Raw genomic sequence first — 25,647 nt, 5'->3', positions numbered from 1 at the left:
GTGAACCACACCTCCCAATCAGCCACACCATCACAAGGATAGACAACCAATACACTTAGAACCACCCTACACCCAAACAACCACGCTGTTTTTCCCTTTCAGCACAGTACTCAATATATTACATGAGATATTCAACGCTTTATTATAAAATAGGCTTTGTGTTAGATGATTTTGCACAACTACAGGCTAATGTAAATAAGAACATTTAGGTTAGGCCACGCTAAGCTATGATGCTAAGTTAGGTATATTAAACGTATTTTCAACCTACAATGGGTTTCTCAGGACATAACCCCATTGTAAGTCAAGGAAGATGTGTAACTGACCAAGAGGTCCTTAGAGGGCTCAGCACCTGGAAAAGCAGGGAAGCAGGAAGATGACAGTTAACATTTAATCACTCAGAGCCTGATTATCTGTTTTAGGAGTAATCTAGCTTCTTGCTTCTAGTCTTTCTTTTCTTTCTTTCTTTCTTTCTCTATCCATACTTTCTTTCCTTCATATCGACACCACTAATATTAAGTAGAGAAAAATAAGAGAAAGAAAATTCAATTTCTGCTACCTAACAACCTAGGTACAATTTTCAATTTAATAGGAAAAATAATTCGTATAAAATAACTAAATTATTTTCAAATTTAATTTAGCCTTATCCCTCAATACTACAACAAACTGGGAATTGCCAAAAGTACCCAGTGTTTTCAATTGAGAAAAAGTGGTTATCCTGATTCATTAGCACTTACCAATTACCATTCCACCAATATAGGATGCAAATTCAAGGGTATACTGTGGTGAGATTCCAGCAAAATGAAATCAGGTCTTAATACTATTTCTTCTCCAAGTCAAACAAAAAACTTTCCTTTTTTTTTAAAATTTTTTTTAATTTTTATTTATTTATGATAGTCACAGAGAGAGAGAGAGAGAGGCAGAGACACAGGCAGAGGGAGAAGCAGGCTCCATGCACCGGGAGCCTGATGTGGGATTCGATCCTGGGTCTCCAGGATCGCGCCCTGGGCCAAAGGCAGGCGCCAAACCGCTGCACCACCCAGGGATCCCCAACAAAAAACTTTCCATCAAAAGGATCTGTTCAACTTGTAAAACAATATGGAGCTGAAAGAACATTACTATTTGCTGGTCACCCCAAGTTTATCAAATTTTATATGGGAAGTATAGCTGTGCTCTGGTCTCATACGGAACACATTCTAGGCTTGCACTGACGGGAATGAGACTGCACTTGCTGCCACATCCCGCCAAACCCCAGTGCTGTGCTTTGTGGTCAGACTCAGGCCAGGGCTACAATTGTTGGTCAGAAAGTGTCTCAGAGTTACGGCTGCCTGTTCCGCTAAATCTCATTTCATCCTACTGATGGATGGATGGACAGATGGCTGCTTGGTGAAAGCAGCATTATCAGGCAGCTTCTATGGAGCTTCTGAATGATGGATAGCCCTCTTTCTACTTTCTCCAAACCACCATCGATCCAAGCCATATTTCAGCGGTCAGAAGCCCAGTAATATTAAGACACACAATCAGGTTAAGTTACTTGTAGTGTAAACCTCTAGAATAGAAATTTTAACACCTCTGCTTTGCTGTCATGAACTAGGCTGAAAATGTTAGTTTCATTCTTTCTAGCTGCTATCCCAATGAATTCCAACAGCTCAAAGCCCAAAGGGAACAGCTGGGCTCCATTCCGAGGAGCACTCAGAAAGCTACCTTGCTTGCCAAATTTTTTACTAGCCAGTTCTGTGAAACGAACTCTGCAGTATTAGTGCACAGATCTGTGACTATGTGTATCCAGTGGAGTGTGAAGCCATCAGAGCCATACAAATCATGTAGAGTTTGTCAGTGATATAATCACTAGCTTCAAATGTGTGGAGCCTTGGATTTACTAAGCAGACCCTGCCTACCAACACCAAGGATGGTGCTTAATTAAAGCCAGGACAGGTTAAAATTTTGTCTTTTGCTCATAATCCTAAATTCTATCCAGTCTGCCTGGCTGGCTTCTACTCTCTTATGTACGTATCAAATTCTAAGTACTAATCCTTGCCTGTGTTCACAAGCACACTTCTGCAACCATTTGCTCTGTCGCCTTCTAGACACTCAGCTTGTCTATTTGGACTCTGTGCCCTCTTTGTTCCTTCCACATTATCCAGTGCTCTCAGACAGCAACTCAGACTCATATAACTGGACTCTGGTTCAAAAGTTATTTCCACTTATGTAGCTGGAAGAAACAGATTCTGACTCCAGCTTTTTTATATAGATTCCCTTTGTGATATAGATACCCTCTTTTCAAAGCTCACTCATCCCCAAATGACTTCCCCTATGAATGTTTCATTATCAGCTATACCCCACATCAGCTTAACCTACCTACCTATTAATGGCCCCTCTTGATTGATTTGGTGCACCCTGAGCCTATGGTCCAGAGAATTTGTAGGGTTAGAAAAATCTCAGTGGAGTGTTCTTCTTCTTGCTCTTGTGTAGTTTAATACTTTAATGTTTATGCCTTAACAACATCTATAGTTCTGTTCCTTGTCCAAAAAAAAAAAAATTATGTACTATTTTTACAAGATACTACTTAATTATAAGGTTGTATCAAGACTATCACTGCCCTTCACATAAACATTAAAGAATTTTTACAGAATCTTAGAATTACGTTACTGAAAGGGACTGCATAGGTCAGAATTCAACACCTTAATTTTCCAAATAAGGAAACTGGGGATCTGAGCTTGTGATGTCCATGGTTAAATAGATATTAAGTGACAAAGAAAGGCTAGAACCTAGGTTTTAATTATAAGTGCTGTGTTCGTTCTATTGTTTTCTCAGACATTTCATTTTCATCCTTCGGATTTCAAAGACAGTGGAGATAATTAGGGTTGAGTGTCATTTGTGTGTGTGCCTGTGTATTTGGGGGGAAGAAGGTGACCACAAATAATTGAATTTGGTCACCCACACTATTGTGTCTCCCATCAAAGTTGCCCACTGGTCATCTGAGAGCCATTCATTATCTTGGAGAACAAAATTAAATGAATCCCTGCCAACTAGAAACCTCTACTCTTCTCCCTTATTATTCGTCACACTCCTATCTAGAAAGTTGAACATAGGAAAAGCAGAAATATATTTAATTCAAGTAGAATCAGAAAAGCAAGAAACTCCATAATTTATTTAAACTAAATGGATATAAGAGCAATGTGACCTCCTCATTTCCAAGGACACTATCTTCTTGTCAAAACACTGCACATGCTGACTGACTGGACTTTTACCCTCTTGTGGCGAAAATGTGTCACTGCTGCATTTCCAGAAAGGCCAAGCTACCTCCATATGTATCTTAAAAGCTTCTAGCTGAAAAAGATCTTTAAAAACCAAATGGTATTACCTCATTTTAAAGATGAGGAAAGTAGTTGAGGAATTTATCTAAGACTTACAGCTATGTGAGTAGGAACTGAGATCAGAACCGAGGTCTCGTACCAACTGAAACTAGTAGGTTTGTCCTCCTCCTAGTTGCCTTACCCAGGTCTTCACCCAGCAAGTACCCTGGATATAGCAGCCAAACAAAGTCTAATCAGGAAGTTAATTGTGCTGTAAAAATAATCGCATGATGCAGACCATAACCAAATATAGTATCCACACTAATGCTCATCTCCATTAGTATAAATCATTAGGAAGATTTTCCATCCCATTTCCACAAAATAGTGCCTCATACACTGGACAAGAACTCTACTATGACTATTCTTAACACCAGACAAAACATTTCTCTAAGAATTTTTTAAAAGGCACTACTTCAGGAAAAAAACAGCTTGTGTTATGTGAGCAATAAGAAATGGCAATACTTTGAACTTTTATTTCTGTAAACTCCCTAAGTTCACAAAAAGGCTGTTTTATTTGCATTAACCAAATACACTATAAAATAATTTTTTAATATTCATTTGCAAGGCTATCTTACGTCAATGTAACAATCCTTTCATGAAAAAAGTCTTTTTTATGGAGTTTCTATTTGGTTAAGATCTATTAAGCCATGTCTAAGAGAATAATGATATATTTTTCAAAATCTGTGGCTGTGAACCATATCTAATTATGTTTTCTGTTTCATTAAGGTTCTGGCCCTACAAGCAAGATGGAAGAAGTGATAGAGTAGTACCAAGAGTAGTAGCAAAGGAAGAAAAAGAAGAAAAAATAACCAGCTACCATTTAATGAGTATTTACCACATGACAGGAACTATGCTAAATGTTTTATTTATATACATAAACACATGTATAAAAAAGATCTCATTTGATTCCAACTATAATACTATAAGGTGGCTATTATTATCCCAATTTTACAGATGAGAAATCTGAAGCTGAAGTAACTCAAGATGACACAGTTTTGAGTGCCAGTCAGGATTTCAAAGTCCCTGCATTTACCTGCTACAATATACTTCTTGATATTCAGCAGGATGGTCTCTCACAATAATGTATTAATTTCATAAATATTCACAATTTGCTTAGAATCTGTATGAATACAAAAGCAACTAGAGTTCAAAGACTGCTGCAGTGAAACAAGAAAACCAGCAAAGGTAAGAATGAAAGAACTTTAATGCTTTCACGGCATGTCTATTTCCAATAACCTTCCAGCCTTAAAAGTGCTGACAATAATAATTCACTATTGCCTCTGAAACTTCCTCATTCACCTTGCCTCACCCTCAAAGCCATATGGTGAAGAACTTCACCAGGTGTCAGAAGAGGAACTCCCTCTCTTCTATTCCCCATAAGAATAATCTCTATACTTCTTCCTACCAACTCCCCAACCATTTGAAAATATATCCTTTTCTACATACTTCCCTTTCTCCAGAGGCACATGTGAACATGGGAACAGCAACCAGTGAAACTGGTAACACAATTCTTAGACTGGAAAAAGCTTCAAAGCAGAATGTAAAGTGCACTTTCAAATCTGAGTCTAAAAACTGAAGAAACTTGTATATCAAATACCTACTGAAGATGTTCTTTTCAGATGTTATCTTAAACAGGATATAATAGTTACAGTATTTTGGTATTAAGTCTCTTTTGGAGATTTATAGCCTTTGCCACTCTGCATGCAGTTGCACAAGAATACAGTTTGCATAACTGGAAGAAGTACTTCATGAAAAATCTGAGTATCAAGACAATGAAACTGTATACAGGATACAGGATTCCAGTAGGATCGTAGGGACACCAAAATATATAAACAAACTATGGCATGAAAAGGTTTTTCTCACAACTAAACACAATTCATGTCCTCAAGTTATTTTACACTCCAGTGACTAGAGTCGCCATGCATCGGCACCAACTGATTTCACGCTTTATAGGCTGGGAAACGGTCTGAAGCTTAGTCTCTTTCACACTCCACTGACATGGTAGCCCCATAGTTCACAATTTAACTGTTCGAAGTTTAATGTTAGTACACCTATTACTGACCACCTCAAAAGGCAGTCAGACCAAAACTTTAATATAACTGAACAAAAGCAATATAACATGTAGGAGAAAGGTGGAGAGAAAACTCTGCTTCTTACTCTGCATATATACCTGGTGATGGGAAAAGAGAAAAAAAAAACTCCCTCCTAACACTTCTTTTCCTACCAGACATTGGAGGTTGATCTGTATTTCTGGACTTATTAGAAATTAGTTCCTCTCCTGAGTCTATCCCGGGTTCCAGTCACTGATATCCTAGAATTGACAAGAGAGTTAAAACAGACAAGACTTTAGGGCTGCACGTCAAATGTGACATGCATTAAAACTTGATCTTTCTTTCCTTTAGGAATCACAGACTAATGCTAATAAACCACACAATAAACTCTGAAAGTAGAAGCTACCAGGCTTAACCTGTGCTGTTGTATACATTACCTCATTTGATGCCAATTACAAACTAAGAGTAGCTAGGATTATCCCAATTTTACAGATAAGAAATCTGAAATTTAAGTTACTTAAAATCACACAGCTTCCAAGCATTGGCTAGGATTCCAAAGTCCCTGCACTTAACTACTATAGTAGACTAGAATATATGCCTTCTAAAAATTGGGGTATGGGCACCTGGGTGGCTAAGTCAGTTAAACATCTGGTTTTGGCTCAGGTCATGATCCTGGGGTTCTGGGACTGAGCCCCATGTTCGGGCTCCCCACTCATTGGAGCATCTGCTTGTCTCCCTTTCCCTCCACCCCTCCCCCTGTTCATGGGTACTTTCTCTAAAGTAAATAAATCCCCTCCAAAAGATGGGTAAAACAACAGATAGCAGAGAAGAGCTTTAAAAACAAAACAAAACAAAAAGTGCAGTAGCAGTAAGAGAAGAATTGCAAAGGGGATGGAATCCCTATGTTAGAAATAGCTATAACTCTGTCTCTCCTCCCTCCTTGTAGCTATACTAACAAGTGTGAAGGCCAAATGTAGCTGATAAGAATCTGAGAAACCAAGAGAAGCAAGTTTCACTTCAAGGCAGACATAGAAAAAATTAGAAAATTAACAAATAAGAGCTTCTCCTAAATGCAGACTGAAGGTTTGGGTTTTTTGTGTTTTTTTTTTTTTAGATTTTATTTATTTATGAGAGACAGACAGACAGAGACAGAGACAGAGACACAGGCAGAGGGAGAAGCAGGCTCCATGCAGGGAGCCTGACATGGACTTGATCCCAGGTCTCCAGGATCACGCCCTGGGCTGAAGGCGGTACTAAACCACTGAGCCACCCGGGCTGCCCCAGACTGAAGGTTTATTAATTAGAGATTCAAGAATAACAAATACTGTAATTACCTTAGAATATATCTTCAGAGCAATGCTCTTTTAAAAATCAGGAAGCCTAAAAAAAAAAAAAAAAAAAAAATCAGGAAGCCTGTATACAGCCCTACAGAAGGCATTCCAAGTACAGTGTACTGAACAAACATGAATCAGGTACTTAAACTGCATTCTAATATCTATTATTTTTATGATACAAAAAGAAAAATAAATGTTAAAGACTTGAAAAGCTAACAATAGGTAACAGCATCTTCTCAGAGCCAAATATTTATTAAGTGCAGATAATGTATTGAGATCTATGCTGGGATGGTGAAGATTATAAAGTAAGACTACAAATAATATAACATGATTTGAACCACATGAATAATGTAACCTCCCCTTTAAGTTGTCCCCACCTAATGGGGAAGGTAAAAAAAATTTTTTTTCAAAAAAATATGAAGGTAATATATCACAGGCAAAGAGAAAAGCAGTAAATGATAAAAACCCAGAAAGAGAAGTATCACTAAGGGCCTGGAATGGCTGACGATGTCATAAAGTAGGCAGAATTGGAGCCAGGCCTGTATAAGCTGGTACAGAGAAGAGAATCAGGGGGAGACATTCCAAGGAAAAGGAATACCCTCAACAATATGAAGAGGCAGTAAGTCAAACAATGCTATTTTGGAGACAGTTACAGAAACTAGTCTAGCTAGAGGCAAAGGCTGAACCATACTGAACCATAATCTGCCCCATATTAAATTCTATTTCCACAATCCAGAAATACTCAGAAACCCATGCCTTGATGTCCGATGAAGACTGCTCTAGCTGGCCAAATGTTTCTGAAATAACATCAGTTGGTGGTATGTGTATATAAAATCTAATATGTAAATAAATAACAGGATATACAGTTGTCTGAGATAAAGGCCCAGTCATTCTGGATCTAGATATGGTAACTGGCCTTACTACCATTATAATAATTCCTGGAAAAGATAAGTCCCATCCCTACCACCCTGACTTTTATAAGTCTCATTTCCTGGCATGAAGTAGTATTTCTAGTGTCTTCAAAAATTTAAATCTATCCAATCCATACTTTCATCAACAGACCATCTAGCCTTATAGTTTTGATGACAGAATGAAACAATAACACTCTGAAAGGAAAAGTGAAACGCACAATTTTCTATTCTACCAACCTCCCCACACACACTCTGGATATTCATTTCAGAGTCATTTTAGCAGAGCTAACAATAGCTTCCATTCAAGCTACTTACAAAACCCAAGTTACTCCGCTCTTTTCTCATTTGTTCCCCTCCCCATCTTCTCTGTAACTTACACACGACCACTCCACTCTGCTGGCCAACAATTCACAGGCCATCACAGATTGTCAGCACTGCGTTCAGGGACTTGAGAAGTACTCTTGTGGGACAACGCAGTGTGTTAGTACAGCATTTTCTCGGACACAATGTCACTCTTTATAGCCAGCTGCAAATTAGTTTCTTCTTAAAAAAAATAATACTCCTAATAAGACAGGTACAAGGAGATTTTAAATAACCAAGATTAAAACTCACTTTGGTATGCTCTAAGATCAGAGCCATTTCAGACTCATGCACAATGAAATCCCATGCCTCTACTCACACAAACCATACACACAACTCTAGAAAAATCAGAAGTCAGCTTTCTGATGCTAATATAGCAAAGAAACTACCAAAAAAGATATGAAAGGAGAATATTATTTCCCTTTCTGTAGCTGTGGCTCCTCATCCTTAGATTCTATTTGAGAATACTTAAGCTCAGCTCTCAACATCAATATTTACTTTTCATTATATGCTGCTGTGTAAAACCATTTAATAGAAAATTCTGCAAATCACCAGTATCATTCCATTATAGTTTCCAATTTTTTGCCAAATGCTTTAGCAGCACCTAAGTAAAATTATCTTCCGACATTTGCTATGACTTACTCTCTTGTTACCACTAAAGCCTTCACCCTACATATCAGTTTCCCAGTTAACACTGGTGACACATAAGAATGAGAAGCTGAAACAGAAGGGATCCCTGAGTGGTTCAGAGTTTTAGCGCCTGCCTTTCGCCCAGGGTGTGATCCCGTCCCGGGATCGAGTCCCACATTGGGCTCCCTACATGGAGACTGCTTCTCCCTCTGCCTGTGTCTCTGCCTCTGTGTGTGTGTGTGTGTGTGTGTGTGTCTTTCGTGAATAAATAAATAAATAAAATCTTTAAAAAAAAAAAGCGGAAATAGATTGAGATCATTTAAGAGGACATGGGTAAGAAGAAGAACCTCTTACAAAACAGTGGTCATATCAACTTACTGGTCTTCCAGGAAAAAAACCATATATATATATATATATATATATATATATATATATATATATATATATATGAATGACAAAAAAAAAAAAAAAAACACCTACAGCATAATATTAAACAAAATCAGGGACACCTGGGTGGCTGAGCAGTTGAGCGTCTGCCTTCAGCTCAGGTCATGATCCCACAGTCCCAGGATCAAGTCCCACATCAGGCTCCCTGCATGGAGCTTGATTCTCCCTCTGCCTCTGTCTCTGTCTCTCTTGAATAAATTTTTTTTTAAATCTTTTAAAAAATAAACAAAATCAGTTTCACTAAATATCTCATTATTTTTCATTTCTAATTTGATAGTATTATTCATTCTGCTTCATTATGCTTTACTGAAGATAAAATTGACCATCTATTCTTCCTGAATCAACTCTTCAAAGCTCCACAATAACACAGCTTCTTTACTGCTCCCTGTATAAATGAGAGGGGGAAGCTCTAAAGCTTTACGGGAAGGATGTCAATTCTCAGTTCTTACAGGTAGGAAGAGACTGAAAAGAGCAAAGCTAGTATTCCAGCTCTGAGAACTAACGCTAATATTTAACCAGCCTTTGTTCCCTTTACAACAAACACCAAAATTAAGAACAACAGTAAACAGAAGAAAATCTTTGAGACCTTAAGTCCTTCAGGAAATTAACGCTCGCAAACTTGTTTCACATGAGAGTTACAAATAAAATGACACTAAAGAAACAAAATATAAGCAAGCAAACAAATATTTAGAATAAATAAATACTTCTCTAATATATGCATGAAGTCGTCAACTGACTTACCAAATAAATGACATTTAATTTTTGAATAATAAAACTCTAGAACAAGCAGATAGATTTTGTCTAAAAGGCAAGCAGTACAAAGATTTCCTTCTGAGAAACAGCAACCTCACCTGGAAAATAATAATAAAAGTTATTTTTATAAAAATATATAATTATCACTTCTTTGACACCAATCTATGCAGTTAACTTTCATTATCTCATTTCATGAATACTAAGAGATTACCTACCAAAGAATGTACAATGAAGATAAACACAAATGACAAAAATACTTCTTAGAAGCTCATCAACCAAACAGAATTAAAAAATGTCATCTTTTCTCATTCTCAGTCCTGTGAAAACTAGTGAGAGGGCAAAAATGCCTATCATATGCCATTTAAAAAAGAGAGGGCAGGTACTGGCGTGGCTCAGTCAGTTAAGCACCTGCCATCGGCTCAGGGCATAATCCCAGGGTACTGGGACTGAGCCCCTTTTGGGGTGGGGGGGAGCTCCCTACCCAGCAGGAAGTCTGCTTCTTCCTCTCCCTTCACCCCTCTCCCAACTTGTGTGCTACTCAAATAAATAAAATCTTTTAAAAAGAGAAAGAGATAAAATAATACAAATGATGAAAAACAAAAAGATGATCAACTTCTAGTCATTACTATACTTCTAACTTACAGGATGGCACATGGTGGATGCTCAGCAAGAATATACTGAATGGATAGTTGGATGGATAAAAAGTAAACCAGCAAAGAAAAAATAAATCACATCAGTTAGCAGAGAAATGCAAATAAATGTACCTTTTTTTTGCCCATCAAACTGACAAAGATTTTTTAAAAAGCAGTAAGGTCTTGCTTTGGTAAACGCAGACTTAATAGTTCACACATTGTTGGTGGAGATGTACATTTTATTAATGTATAAAAGCATTTTTTTAAGATTTTATTTATTTATTCATGAGAGACACAGAAAGAGAGAGAGGCAGAGACATAGGCAGAGGGAGAAGCAGGCTCCATACAGGGAGCCTGATGCAGAACTCGATCCCAGGACTCCAGGATCACACCCTGGGCCAAAGGCAGGCGCTAAATTCCCCCTGTATAAAAGCATTTTAACAAATTTCAGATAATAAACTTCTACCAGAACACTTATTCCAGAATTATTTATAATAGTGAAAAATTATAAATAGCTTTAATGTCCACCTATCTGGGCAAGGTTAAATAAGCCATGGTACATCTAAACTATAGAAAAATAGTCATTAGAAAAATAATGTAGCTTTAAAAATAATGATATAAAGACCTACATATTTTTTTAAAAATGGAACATTTAACAAGTGTACAAAACCAATACAAAAATTTTGAAACAGGGGATCCCTGGGTGGCTCAGCGGTTTAGCACCTGCCTTTGGGCCAGGGCGCGATCCTGGAGTTCCAGGATCGAGTCCCACGTCAGGCTCCCGGCATGGAACCTGCTTCTCCCTCCTCCTGTGTCTCTGCCTTTCTCTCTCTATGTCTATCATGAATAAATAAATAAATCTTTAAAAAAAAAAGATTAAAAAAAATTTTTTGAAACACTCCTGAGACACACAAAAGTAGATTTGAACAAATGGACTCAACACAACTCAACATCATAAAGATATCAGTTCTCCCTCAAGTTATTTATGAATTTAACATAATTCTAATAAAAATCTCATTTGAGCAAACTTTCTTATGCAGATAGCCATTTACTAAGGTTCAACAGGAAAATAAATACGTTAGAATAGCCAAAGAAACATTAAAAATATTAAAATCTATCCCTTGATACACTATTTAGCCTCTATAATTAAAACAGAATGATAATGGTATAGAGGGATCCCTGGGTGGCGCAGAGGTTTGGCGCCTGCCTTTGGCCCAGGGCGTGATCCTGGAGACCTGGGATCGAATCCCACGTCGGGCTCCCGGTGCATGGAGCCTGCTTCTCCCTCTGCCTATGTCTCTGCCTCTCCCTCTCTCTCTGTGTGACTATCATAAATAAATAAAGAAAAAAAAATATTAAAAAAAAAAAGATAATGGTATAGAAATAGTTCACTGCAAAAGAGTAGAAAGTCCAGAAATAAACTCATTGGAAACTTAATGTATTCTAAAGGGACACCTCAAAACTCTGGAACAAAACTATACTTTTTAAAGAAAAAATATGCCAGGATAACTAATCAGCATTTGGAAAAAGATTAAACCTGTATAATGTTCATTAAAAAAAAATCTAAATGGAACAGGGATCCAAATGAAACAACTAAAATGATACAAATACTAGAAGAAAACATGTAAATTCTTCTCTTTCTGGAGGAAAGGAAAAGATATTCCAATTATAACCCAAAAGTCAGATGCAACAAAAAACTAAAAATTTCAACTAGATAAAAGCTAAACACACACACATATACACATACACACACACGTCAAAAGACAACTGACAAACTAGGGGAAAATATCTGTAATATATATAACTTATGAATAGTTAACATCCCTAAAAATAAAGAATTCTTAAAAACTGAGGGAGAAAAAGACCTAATAAAGAAATCAATAAAAAGATACAAGACAATTCACATAAAAAAGATATTTCAAAAAAAAAAAAAAAGATATTTCAATGACCTTAATACATATTAAAAGATGTTCACTCTCTAACAAAAGAAAGAAACATTAAAACTATGTGGAGATACTTTTTACCTATACGGTGAGCAAAAACCAAGAAGTATTAACAACACACTCTGATAATAAAGTTGTGGGGAAATGAACACTCTCATACACTGCTGGTGAGAATTCAACCCCCACAGAAGGGGATTTAGCAATATATATGAAAATTACACATGCTTCTAAACTTTTGACCCAATCATCCCATTTTAGGAATTTACCCAAACATATACTTCCAACATACAAAAATACCTATGACCAGGTTAGTCCTTGCAGCACAGTTTGTAAATGCAAATATTGAAACAGCATAAAAGAATGGTTAACATACTCACAAAAGAGTAGTACTATGCAAATGTCAGAGGGAGGTAAAGACAGAGAGGGAGAGAGGGTCAGTCTATAAATTGATATGAAGGATTCCAAAATATATTCTGTTAAATGAGAAAACCAAAGTACAAAAGAATTATCTATAATATGTACCTTTTGTGTAAAAAAGAAGAAATAAGAAAATATACATGTATCTCACCATTCCTGGGGGAAAAAACACAGTAAGGATAATTCACCGAATGATGAAACTAGTTATCTACAGAGGGTAGGTGGAAACAGGTGGAAAGGAAAAAGGAAAGGGTGACACTGCACTATGTATTTTTTGTACAATTCTGACTTTTGGAACCATGTTACTGTTTCACATACTCTAATAAGGAAGATCAGAATGGGGAGAAAAACTTAGAATAAAAATATAACTGAACTGTATTTCAAACGACTAACATAACCATGTGAGGGAGAGAAGAATGCTAGAGAGAGAAAACTAATCCAAGTAACTATTAAATATGGTTTTTAGATCAGCACTGTCCAACGGAAACATAATGGGAGCCAACATATGTAATTTAGTATTTTCCAGTAGCCACTTTAAAACAGGTGGAATTAATTTTATTAATATATTTTATCTAAAGTATCTAAAATATTTCAACATATAACCAACATAAAGATATTACTAAAACACTGATGAGATACATTCCTTATTTTATACTAAGTTTTCAAAATCCAGTGTATATTTTACACTTATAACACAATTCATGTGTAGTAGCTACCCTATTGGACAGTGGAGATTAAGACTATATACTCATAGGCTAAAGGAAACGTACCAACAAATAATGAACTCTACTTAGTAGATGCCTTTTAAATAGTGGTATGAGTAAGCGACTCTTGAACTATTTTCTGATATTCTGGGATTGAGTCAATAAGTAAAAATATGAATACTAAGGCTAGATTCCTCACTTTTGGAAGAGGGAGTTATAAATACAGAATAAAGGAAGGACAGAATAAACCCAGTACCAGCTGGAATCAGAGTTATCAGTATAAAACTCACTGCTTTCAGTAGATAAATCAAGATGTATTGAATGTGTGTGTCTACAGATACATACCACATACATCTATCTATTTCCTAAATGCCTACCAAGAGAGCCTAGATCAATGTTACCCAGTAGTAACAAGAGCATCTAGAGTCCAGATCATGGCTTTTAAAACTGTTCTCTACTAAAAGGAACCAGAGCTTCTTGAAGAAATAACTCATTCCAGAGTTCAGGCTGGGAAGGTGCCAGATGAGCCTAGAATATTTTGTTGGGCTAAAAAGTAAGGCAGTACTCAAAGAATGAGAAGGGCAAGCCAAAAGGAGACAGGAAATCAGCTTGAAGGGGCTCCTGTTGGCCAAATCAGGGACAGCATCAAAACAAATAATTGTGAAATAAATATTATTATAAATAAGTGTAGAAGAAATGGCAGAATTAGAAATTCACCATTTAGGAACCATTATGAAAATGAATTCAGGTAGAAATCGCTGATAATTAAATTGGTGAGTAAAAGTTCAAAAGGTAACAGGACATCTATAAAGTCTCAAACTGTTTTTTCTTTTTTTTTTAATTTTTATTTATTTATGATAGTCACACACAGAGAGAGAGAGGCAGAGACATAGGCGGAGGGAGAAGCAGGCTCCATGCACCGGGAGCCCGACGTGGGATTCGATCCCGGGTCTCCAGGATCGCGCCCTGGGCCAAAGGCAGGCGCCAAACCGCTGCGCCACCCAGGGATCCATCCCTCAAACTGTTTTTTCAAAGATACTTCAGAATTACAAACAAAATGAGCACCTGGATGGCTCAGTCAGTTGACCCTTGACTTCAGCTTAGGTCATGATCAAGTCCCCCCACACCCTCATTCCAGCCCTGGCCCTCAGCCTCTGCCCTGGGCCTGAAGACTGCTTGAGATTCTCCCTCTGCTCCTCACTCCCATCCCTATTCCCATACATGTGAGCATTCTCTCTAGGAAAAAAAAAAGTAAATGTACTTAGCCCTACTGAACTATACACTTAAAAATAGCTAAACTGGTAAATTTTATGTTACATATATCTTACCACCAAAAAAATTACAGAAGGAAAAATCATAACTACACTGGAAAACCTGGCAGGTACTACGTTTCAAAAAACAAAAAAAAACAGGGGTTTTTTTTGTTTTTTGTTTTTTTATTGAAGGTATAAAACAAGGAAACAAGGACGGATTTTTAATGGAGTGATCCAAGATCACATTACCAGTAATTCAACATCCTATGCTTCCTGCACATGATACAGAAGTGTAACATTACTACTGTGGTACTACTGCCAAAAAATGGGTAGCCTAAATCTAATCATGAGAAAACATCAGATAAATCCAAATTAGAGGCATTCTACAAAATAATTGTTCTGCACTCTTCAAAAATGCCAAAGATATGAAAAGAACAGATTGAGGAAATGCTCCAGATTAAAGGAAACTAAAGAGATAGGGCCATTAGAATGCACTCCATGATCCAGAATTTTCTTTTGTTATAAAAGTGCATCATTGGGACAAGGGTTGAAATATGAACAAGTCTGTAGATTAGATAATAACATTAAATAGATGTTAATTTCCTGATTTTGACAACTGTACTGTGGTTACATAATATCCTTATTTTTAGAAAATGTACTCTGAAGTATTTAGATATACAAGGAAATAGGTCTGTACCTTACTCTGAAATAGTTCAAGAAATATATAGAGAGAGCATATATACATATATATATATATATATAGAGAGAGAGAGAGAGAGAGAAGAAGAAGAAGAAGAAGGAGGAGGAGGAGGAGGAGGAGGAGGAGGAAGAGGAAGAGGAAGAGAGGAGAAGGAGGAGAAGGAAGAAGGAGCAGGAGAAAGAGGAGAAAGGAAGAGAGAGGGAGAGAAAAGGGAAATATACAAAAGTGTTAACGTTTGAGGTATCTGGGGAAATTTTTGTAGATTCTTGTAACTTTTCTGTAGTCTGAAACCTCAAAGTAAATTAAACAGAAAAAAAAAATGTTAGCACAGTACCTGACACATAATCTGTAATCAAATAAATGGCAGCTGTTAGAAGTTGCTAATATTATCTCTAGATTCTACACACACAAAAAAAAAATCCTCTTAAGAGATATATACATTTATGGTGGGGAAAAAATAGGAGAGAAAAGCAAAATAATAGGTGTTTCATTTAAACATACTTGAACAAACAACACAGGTAAATGCACAGAAAAAAAACTAGAAAATATACACTCAACAGTTAACAGTGGTTAGCACTGAGTTGAGGATTCTTATTTTGAGTGATTCTTATTTTCTTTCTCATACTTATCAGTATTTGCTAGTTTTCTTATAATGAAGATGAATCATTTTTTATGTTTCCCAAAAATTATTTGTAGACATTAAAAGGACAACCCATAATCAAGTAAGGCACAACATTCTTCCTTTTCAGTAACAGTGCCCTCTCTGCAGACTCATATTTTGTTATTGTTTTTGAGTACCATATCGTGTTATTTGCCTTTCATATGTTATTAAAATTATAATGGTCATGGAGTATCATTTCACATAAAAATATTGCAGTTAGTCTCATCAAATCATTTTGGCCCCATGGGTTAAGAGAGTGGAATGGACATAAGCTACTTTACAGAATCCTACTAACAAAGAAGTTTGTGGGGGTTTTTGTTTTGTTTTTTGAGATACAAATCAACAAGGATGAAAAGAGGAGAAAAAGGGAACACAACTTTTGAAGTTGGAACATATACAGATATTACAGCAGGTCCTGGAGAGCCAAACCCCAAGCCAGCAGTAGAGAAAGCGGAGACTCGATCCAATTTACAGCCAGAAATCCACACAAGGGTCAGAAACTGCCACTACTACCTCTGGAATTGGAAGTGAAATGGAGAGAGGGCACTGAGTGAAAGCTATTTAAGAAGCAGTTAGATCCTTAGATCCCCTTCTCCCCTCTGAAAGAAGAAATGAGGTTATCTCTATAGAATGTAAAAAGGATGATCTCTGGTTCACAGGATGACTAAAAGTGCAGAGGTCTTTAAAACAGGGTGATTAAGTGACCCTGTTAAAAGCTAAGATCTATTGTTCCCCACCTCCATCCCCACACACCAGCTCCCAAAAAATGCAAATTGCTGTAGATTACAAGGACCTCGGAGTAACTACAAATATTCAGCACTACATAAAAAGAGACTTGGACCCACACCAAGACACATCACTGTTAAATTTTGGAATACTAGGAATGACTCAAGAGCTGAGCATTTGGCTTGGGCTTGGGGCATGATCCCAGTATCTGGGATCAAGTCCCAGGGCATTGGACTCCTTGCAGGAAGCCTGCTTCTCCCTCTGCCTATGTCTCTGCCTCTCTCTCTGTGTCTCTCATGAATAAATAAATAAAATCTTTTTTAATTAATTAAATTTCAGAATACTGGAACAAAGGAGAAACTCAACAAGTTTCCAATGAGTAGGTCCAAATAAGAGGATTTGCATTTGTTGAGGCCTTCTCAACAGCAATAAAGGACATCAAGAAAAAACTATGCCTTCAAAATTCCAAAGAAAAACATTTCCAATCTAGAATTTTACACTCATCCAAACTATATTTATCAAATGTGAATACAGGAGAAAAAAAAGACACTCTGACATGGAAAGGCTCAAAAAATGACCTCCCATGTATATTTTCTTAGAAAATTACCAGATAACTGAAAATTTAAAGTTCTAACAAATTTAGGAAAAAACAGATTGTTTTTAGCCATGATAAATTGCCAGAAGAACCAGTTTTAAATCCATTCAATTGATAAGGCCAACTTAATCCAGCAGGCACTCTTTTACAAGTCAAACAATAAGGAACAGATTCACTCCAATAAACACATTCCAAAGTGCCAACCAATAAACAATGTCACCCAAGTAGCCATGCTTCTACAGATGTTAACCCACTTCCACCTCTTAAAATCTTCCAATCCCTGAACTCTACACTTCCCAAACCACTATGTTTAACAATCTGCTTTGTTCAAGAAGATTGGCCTGATGAGGTATTCTAGATAGTGAGTGATAGTCTCACCATCCTTTGACACCAAATGAAGAAATAAACCAAAACAAAGAAAGGCATAGAATATGGAAAACAGGAAATCCAACAAATCCAACAAAGTAAAGGAATATCGGTGAATGGACATTTCTGGATTCCAGGATGCAAACTGCACCAAAAGTAGAAGGCACCTGATCCAGACTGAAGCTATAGGAGTCAGGCATGTTGAAGGCTGTCATCCCCATGCTCTCTGCCACAGTAACATGTTTTTAATCCAACACAACTATTAGAGGATGTGCTCTACCTAAGCAAGAGGGTAAATGATGAAAAAAGATGATAAAAATCAAACTGAAAAGGAGAAAAAAGTATAAAGATAACAAGGGGAAATCTTCCCAGGAAAAGGGCTGTGAAGTAGGCTCAGATAGGAGGACAATGAAGGTCTCCAGAAGAGAAGTTGCCAAAAATTTTTTTTAAAAGGAAAGAAAATTGGAACTGACTGATTACTGTGACTGATTTGTGGAAAACTGCCCTGAAAGGCTACTATTTCAGACACTATCAGCAAATAAAATTTGTACAGCCATAATAATGTAAATACAACATTAACTATCTCATTTAATTGAATATTATAACAACTAAATTGGGAAGCTAAAGGAGAAATAGTAATGGTAATGGCAGTTTAAGAACAGTACATATTTCTCTCCCATAATAGAAACTCAATATATAATGAAAAAAGTGGCTGAAAGTCGTTCCCTTCAGGAAGGAAACAAAGAGTACACAGGGATTCACTATATTTTGTTATAAATCCTTTTTTTTTTTTTTACTGTTTGACTTTTAAAACTTGTCTATTTTAAATGATATGTCTGTTGATAAAATATAAAAAACAGCAACTGATGAATTTATCTTAAATGTATTGTTCATTCAAAAATATATAAATAAGACATTTTCAATTGAAAGGAATTAAAAAAATCTTTGGGGAAAAGAGTTCTTCCTCTTTTTGGGAAGACCTTCATATTTCCAATGCTAAAAGAACACAAATATACAAAATCTAGAGACTTTAAAAATAAAACAATTTTAAGGCAAATAATTAACACGAGTAGACAGACAGAATTCAGTAATTGTTATACTAGAAAGATCGTAGGTCTGATCTTACTTACAAATTCATTACTGATCAGGAGAATGCAAATAACACATTTAATTAAATTTGTCCATTTATCTATTTTGGAAAGTACAATTAACAGCAGTGAGAGAGAGCAGTAATATAAAAGGACAGAGATGGATTAAAACATTGCCCAAAACAACCAAACTGGAGAGTGGATGGAAAGTGAAGTAAAATTATAGGCTTAAAACTACAGAAGTATTAGAGGCTTATTTACCATCATTTTACTGCACACTGCTGCCATATGAAGTAATTTAGGCCAATGCCAATGTTAAAAGAGGAAGTCTATAAAAATCCACACACATGTTTATTTGTATACACACAAGCATACATGTACATACAATTTTTTCCTTATAAGGGATTGATAATCCTTATTAAACAAGAATTCATGAAGGATTACATCCTAAAAACGAAATATTGTTGAACCAATCTGACAAGAGTGGTTTTATACTCACAGTTTTCCAATGTGTAGAAACTCTGTTAAGGATTACCAATAATGACAAAGTGTCCTAAAGACAATTAACTGTTATCTACCCTATATTCTTCATCTAGCTACACTTGGATTACCCTCATTGTTCCTGTACTTTATGCCCAGGCTCTGACCACTCAAGATAGGCTACGTTTCCCAACCTCTCCAGCAGAAAGGTATGGCTGACTAATTTTCACCAATGGAATATAACCAAAAATGGTACATGTAATCAGAAAATATCCTCAAAGGGAAGGAGATGTGTTCTCTTCTTCCTCCCTTCTGACGATTGGAATGTAAATGAAACAGCTGGAGCTCCAGTAACTGTCTAGACCATAAAGTGACTTTGGAAAAGAACAGAATCCATGCACAGAGGAGAAGCAACATGACACCCTAACAAATCAATCAGACCAGTCCTGGACTACTTTTGGAATATCTGACATTAAGAGAAATACAATTCTATGATGTTTAAGTCTCTGTTCTCTCCATCTGCTCCTTTGCCAGCCCCTTTTCTGCTTCCCAACCCCTTTCTATGAGTATTTCCCAATATTCCGCCCTTGGTCTTTTCTACTCTTCTCCCACTGGGTTCTAGGCCAACATTCTAAAAAACAAACAACCCACCCCACATCTCTCTATGTCAGATCTTTTGTGTTTTAGTTTCATCTCCAGCTGCCTATCATTTCACTTCTATGAGATATAACTAAACAGGAACATAAGTGATTTTTAAAACAAACAAAACAGAGAGGCACCTGGGTGGCTCAGTAGGTTAAGCATCTGCTCTCTGTTTGGGTCAAGATCCCAGAATTCCGGGATTGAGCCCCACATCAGACTCCCTGCTCAGCAAGGAGTCTGCTTCCCCCTCTCCCCTCTGTTCCTCTTCCAACTTGTGTGCTGTCAAATAAATAAAATCTTAAAAAAAAAAAAAAAAACAGATAATACAATAGTGACAATAGCAATAACAGCGGTGGTTGTGATACTAATAGATGGCTAATATTTACTGAGCTCTTAATATTTGTGAGGCACTGTTGTAAGCACAAGAGCTAATATCAACAACAATCCTATGAGGTAGGGAGTATTATCACCATACCCATTTTAAAAAATGAGGAAACTGAGACACAAATAACTTGCTCAAGACACTTAACTAATGTACCAAAGAGATCATTCAAACCTAGGCTTTCTAGAACCTACCCTTTTAACCAGTGTGCACTAACACTTTAAGGATGCTATCACAGCTTCAGACATTTTAAGTTGTCCTCAGCAACCACGCTACAGTCATTTATACATCCACCATAGTAATAAATTTTATGCCTCTGCAGATTCATTTTTAGAAACTGTCAAATATCACTTAGAAGTAAGTAAATAAGATGAGTGATCAAGCTAGAAAATACTCCCTTGAAAACAAAGGATACGATTATCAAGCAATGAGACTGGTTTTCTTGTATGACTCAAGTGGTCCTGAAAGCAGTTTCAAATGACAAATTCCAAACAATATATTTGCTAAAATAAATGCACGACCTCAAAAACAAATTATTTTAAAGGGGAGAGCATTCATTTTTAAGTTCTTTAGTTTTAAAGCACCAGATTAAAAATAAATAAATAAATAAATCACCAGATTTTTTAACTACCACTCAAATTATCTAATACCTAAAACCTGTAATAGCACTTGCACTCATTATCTTTCTCCCTAGGCCTATTTGAGCTCCCTTCCCAATGTCACTATCAATGACACCATAATATACTCACTAGATCAGGCTCAAAACTTTGAGTTATCCTGATTCTTCCAGCTCTTCCAATCCCATGTTTACTGTTCTTCCTCCACAAGAGCTATCATGTTTTGTTTATACATTACCCTACCAGTGTCCTATTGCAATACTCTACAGCCACTCTTAACTAGAGGTTATCCCATAAAGCTGCCAGGACAACCTTTCTCACTGTTTTCATCATATGACTTTCAACAGAAGTACCATCACCCACAGGACCAAATTTATATTCCTCAGCCTAACCTTCAAAGCCTTCCATTAATTCTTCCTCATTATCACACATATATAAACCTAACAAATCTCATCTCATTACTACTCATCATCAATAAAAATCAGACCTTTCATTTGTGCAATACTGTTAACATTCCCTTTTTGTCTCAGCTCACATATCGTACTCATTTTTGCTTCTAACTTCCCATCCTTCCTTTCTGTGTGGAACTCTCTTTTGTCCTCTCCAATTTGTTATTCCAGCACTTCCTTCAAGAGCCTCCTCTTCCCTGAAGCCTAAATAACCTCACAGATACTGATATATTCAGTATTACTCAACACAGGGATCATCCAGTAGCAGAACTATAAGAATCTCAAAGACTGACTAGACCAGGTCTTCTGTGTATGAGTGATTGTTCTGTCAAATACCTTAGAAAGTTTGCATGACAGCTACCATAATAAAAGCCCAGAGATAAACTATAACTTGCCCAGTTTTTCAGTTTGGCAATGGTAAAGCTAGAATTTGAACCCGTTTCCTAAATTTCCCATTCAAAATGAATACAAATTTGAAGGTCACTGCCCAGAATATAATTCATGTTAATTCTAGAAGTTGTGCTAGACACTATTCATAAACATGTTACTTTTTTAAAATTAGGATACAAAAGTTCTATACAATAGCAAGAGATTCCAATTTAAGGGTATCTGCATTACATTAATACACATACACAGAAAAGAGAAAGGAAGGAAATAATCCAAAATGTTAACAGTTACTTCCAGATGGTGAAAATACAGATATATCTTTCAAATCCTCTGTAATGAGCACATATTGAATTTATAATAGTAACAAGAAATGTTTACAAAATTAAAACTGTATGACATTATAAAGTCAAAGATAAATTCCTTGACTGAACTCAAGGGTCAGAAGCAAAGAAAAATTTCAGACTACTCAAGGAAACAAACAAGAAGCACAGTACAAACAAGAAACACTATGGCAAGAAGGGAAAGAAAAGCAATGTCACATTAATGGCATTGGTGGCATAAACCAAAAGCTGCATGGCTCCTGGGGCTTGTCAACTCCAATATTTAATAAATCATTGGTTCTCACACTAGAGGAGTCAAGAGACCAAAAAAGGCCACTGGAAATTCTGAATGTATTGAAAGATGGTCACACTGAGTTTGAAACTGTTATTTAGAATGGTTGCAGAAAATTACCAATCACATAAACAAATCAAGGCTATTTCTTTTCTTCTGGGTCTTTTCCTAAAATGAAAATGTGAAATGAAAGCACAAAAGTTCTGAAAAAACTCAGAATTAAAAAGTTTAGAACCACAATATAGGCTAATAAATTCATCTTTTCCTGGCACTAGGTTTTTAATTCCAGTACAAAATCCCTTATCCAAAATTCTTAGGGCCAGAGAGGCTTCAGAAATCCCAAATTCATGGATGAGTTTGTGTTCCTTTCTTAAAGACTGTGCCCTTCAGTCAGTTACTTCCCCGCACCTACACAGTACCTCATTTCCAAAACATTCTTGTTACCTTTTGCCTCTGATCTTTGTAAACAAGCAGGATTGCTATTATTATCCCTATTTTACAGATAAGAAAACACCAACTGGACTACCGGTATAAATTTGAGAGCATGGGATCCATGTGTGGCTCAGAGGTTCGGCGCCTGCCTTCAGCTCAGGGGGTGATCCTGAAGTCCCGGGATGGAGTCCTACATCAGGCTCCATGCATGGGGCCTGCTTCTCCCTCTGCCTGTGTCTCTGTCTCTCTCTCTGTGTCTCTCATGAATAAAAAAATAAAATCTTTAAAAAATAAATAAACAAATAAATAAATTTGAGAGCTTGCGATTTAAATCCAAGTGCTTCTTTTCTTTCTTAAAAACTCTTCTGGTATTCCATGGTAAAGAACTTGAAACAGTCCAACTACAAGTCAATATTAGAACTATGCATATATTCTTTTCTAAAAAGCAAATCTCCTACTAACAAGTGCCACATACCTTTTGCCCCTATTTTGCCTCTGGGCCAAGTTAAATGGTCAGGAGCTGCCACAAATCTGTATCATCGTATTCATCTGTTAACCTGTATTATCTAGGACCCTCACAATACTAAAGACCAGAACCTGCTGTCTCCAACAGTGCTTCCCTGCTTCTCTATTTTTTTTTTTTTAAGATTTCAGGTTTTTTTTTTTTAATTTTTTATTTATTTATGATAGTCACACAGAGAGAGAGAGAGAGAGGCAGAGACACAGGCAGAGGGAGAAGCAGGCTCCATGCACCGGGAGCCCGACGCGGGATTCGATCCCGGGTCTCCAGGATCGCGCCCTGGGCCAAAGGCAGGCGCCAAACCGCTGCGCCACCCAGGGATCCCCTGCTTCTCTATTTTTATCCCTAGTCTGACATTCCACATTTGACATAAAAAGGAAAAAGAAAAAAAAAAAAGACAAGAGGGACAACAAATATTAATAAAACTGAAGAGTGAATTTGAAGAATGGAAAGCTATATAGAATACTAGCGTAAGACAGGTGAAAAATACACACCACGACTGGGAGCAACTGGTCTATGTTTTACTTCAAATTCAGGCTTAGAGCTTGCTGAGCAACACCCTATAACTTCTCTTCTATCTAAAGCTGTGACAACTGGGATTTCTCTGTAATTCAATAAACTCTTACGGGTACACCAGCATCATCCATCCTGCTGAGCTCATTAATGGGGACCTCTAAATGTTTTCTCCACTAGCTAAGAGCACATTTTCTGGTGGGTGACATAGTAAAAGGAGGGTTCTCTTTCAAGATATGAAAAGTCTAGTTTCATTTCTTCTCACTTCTCCTATAAGTGGGAAGTCTACAACAAATACTGTTCAACAACTAAAAGAAATGTCTAAATTATAAATCAGGTTAGTGGCTGTCAAAGATCATCCTTTAGGTCCCCAGTTTTATACAAAGTGTGAGAACTAGTCTTATATTTATACAGGTTTATAATTAAAAATCTATACTTTTACTTCTGGTAGTAACTCATTTAATTCTGTCTAATGAGTGTATGAGTACCAAATCAACAATATATCAGTTTTATCATTCATTCTGGTGAGCTATTTTTTGAGTAGTTAGCTTATGGAGCTAATGAGGACAGGGTCATAGATTCAAACATGTGGGCCAATTAGCTTTGCTGTGTTTCAGGATTCTATGGTCACAGTCAACAACCTTAACCTTGGCTAACAAAACAAAACAAAGCAAAACATACATACATACATATATATACACACACACAAACACTAATCATGTAAAGCATTAGGGAAATGAATGCAGATGTATTACCAAACAAAGCAATGATTATCAGAAAAACATAATAAAAAAATTTTAAGTAATAATAATAATATGATCTACCTTTTGCTAAGGCTGGTTAGTACACCACACAAATAATCTCTAATCTTTTCAGGCATATGGGGTTGATATTACTATCCCTGTTTGACAGATAGGAAAATGAATTCAGAATGATAATATGAATCGAAGTCATAAATTACTATTAAGTAGTGGAGCCTGGATTCAAACCTTGATCTAACTCCAAGCTTAGATTATTTCCACGATACCCTATATATATATATATATATACAGTCTCTCAAGAGCATGCCTTAGGGACATATGACAATCAACAAAATGTTTTTATTCAGAACTATTCAGCACAGTCATTACTAACTGAGCATATCCACTACATACACTTAGATGCTACAGCTGAGAACGAGCCTACCTTCCAAAACTTCTCTAGGTAAAAAAAAAAAAAATCATGAACCAAAATTTTAAAACAAAAGAAAAAATAACACAACAGAGTACACTAAATTTTAATGGAAGCAACTACTGTCATAGTTTTGTATAAAAGTTTATAGTGAAGAAATAGTTACCTGGCTGATTCATAACTAAACATAAGAATGAGGGGTGCCTGTGTGGCAGAGTTGGTTAAGCATTCAACTCTTGGTTTCAGCTCAGGTGATGATTTCAGGTAGTGAGATTGAGCCCCGTGTCAGACTCCACGCTGAGCATGGTGGAGCCTGCTTAAGATTCCATCTCTCTCAAATAAATAAACAAATCTTTAAAAAAAGTAAGGATGTAATTTATAAGGCAGAGCCAGAGGATACCACATTCAAAAAGAGAGTAAAAGAAACATTTCCTAAATATCTGAGTCTGCAGAAATCTTGTAGTCAACACTCATTTGTAGGAACTAAAAAAAAAAAATTTCAATTCTTAACCCTAAGAT

The 25,647-nt window shown here is 36.5% G+C and overlaps 1 protein-coding gene across 50 annotated transcripts in view; it reads right to left on the bottom strand.

Moving 5' to 3' along the window:
• The window catches only part of R3HCC1L (R3H domain and coiled-coil containing 1 like), a 130,863-nt gene that overhangs the window by 102,913 nt on the left and 2,303 nt on the right, over positions 1 to 25,647 (bottom strand). For 21 of the 50 annotated variants that reach the window (XM_072739693.1, XM_072739689.1, XM_072739708.1 and 18 more), the window contains one exon: positions 6,739 to 6,784. The exons of 9 other annotated variants lie outside the window; for them this stretch is intronic. The gene's annotated coding sequence lies outside the window, so the exon portion shown is untranslated. Of the gene's footprint in view, positions 1 to 5,577; positions 5,665 to 6,738; positions 6,785 to 9,827; positions 9,938 to 11,678; positions 11,797 to 25,647 lie in introns of those variants that run through there. 20 more of the 50 variants (XM_072739697.1, XM_072739717.1, XM_072739710.1 and 17 more) reach the window with 4 other exon arrangements.

Source organism: Vulpes vulpes, chromosome 15 (assembly GCF_048418805.1).
Source record: "Vulpes vulpes isolate BD-2025 chromosome 15, VulVul3, whole genome shotgun sequence".
In the NCBI taxonomy this organism is placed as follows: Eukaryota; Metazoa; Chordata; class Mammalia; order Carnivora; family Canidae; genus Vulpes; species Vulpes vulpes.
The sequence above is the reverse complement of the archived record's forward strand: the minus strand, read 5'-3'. Positions and strand labels throughout refer to the sequence as shown.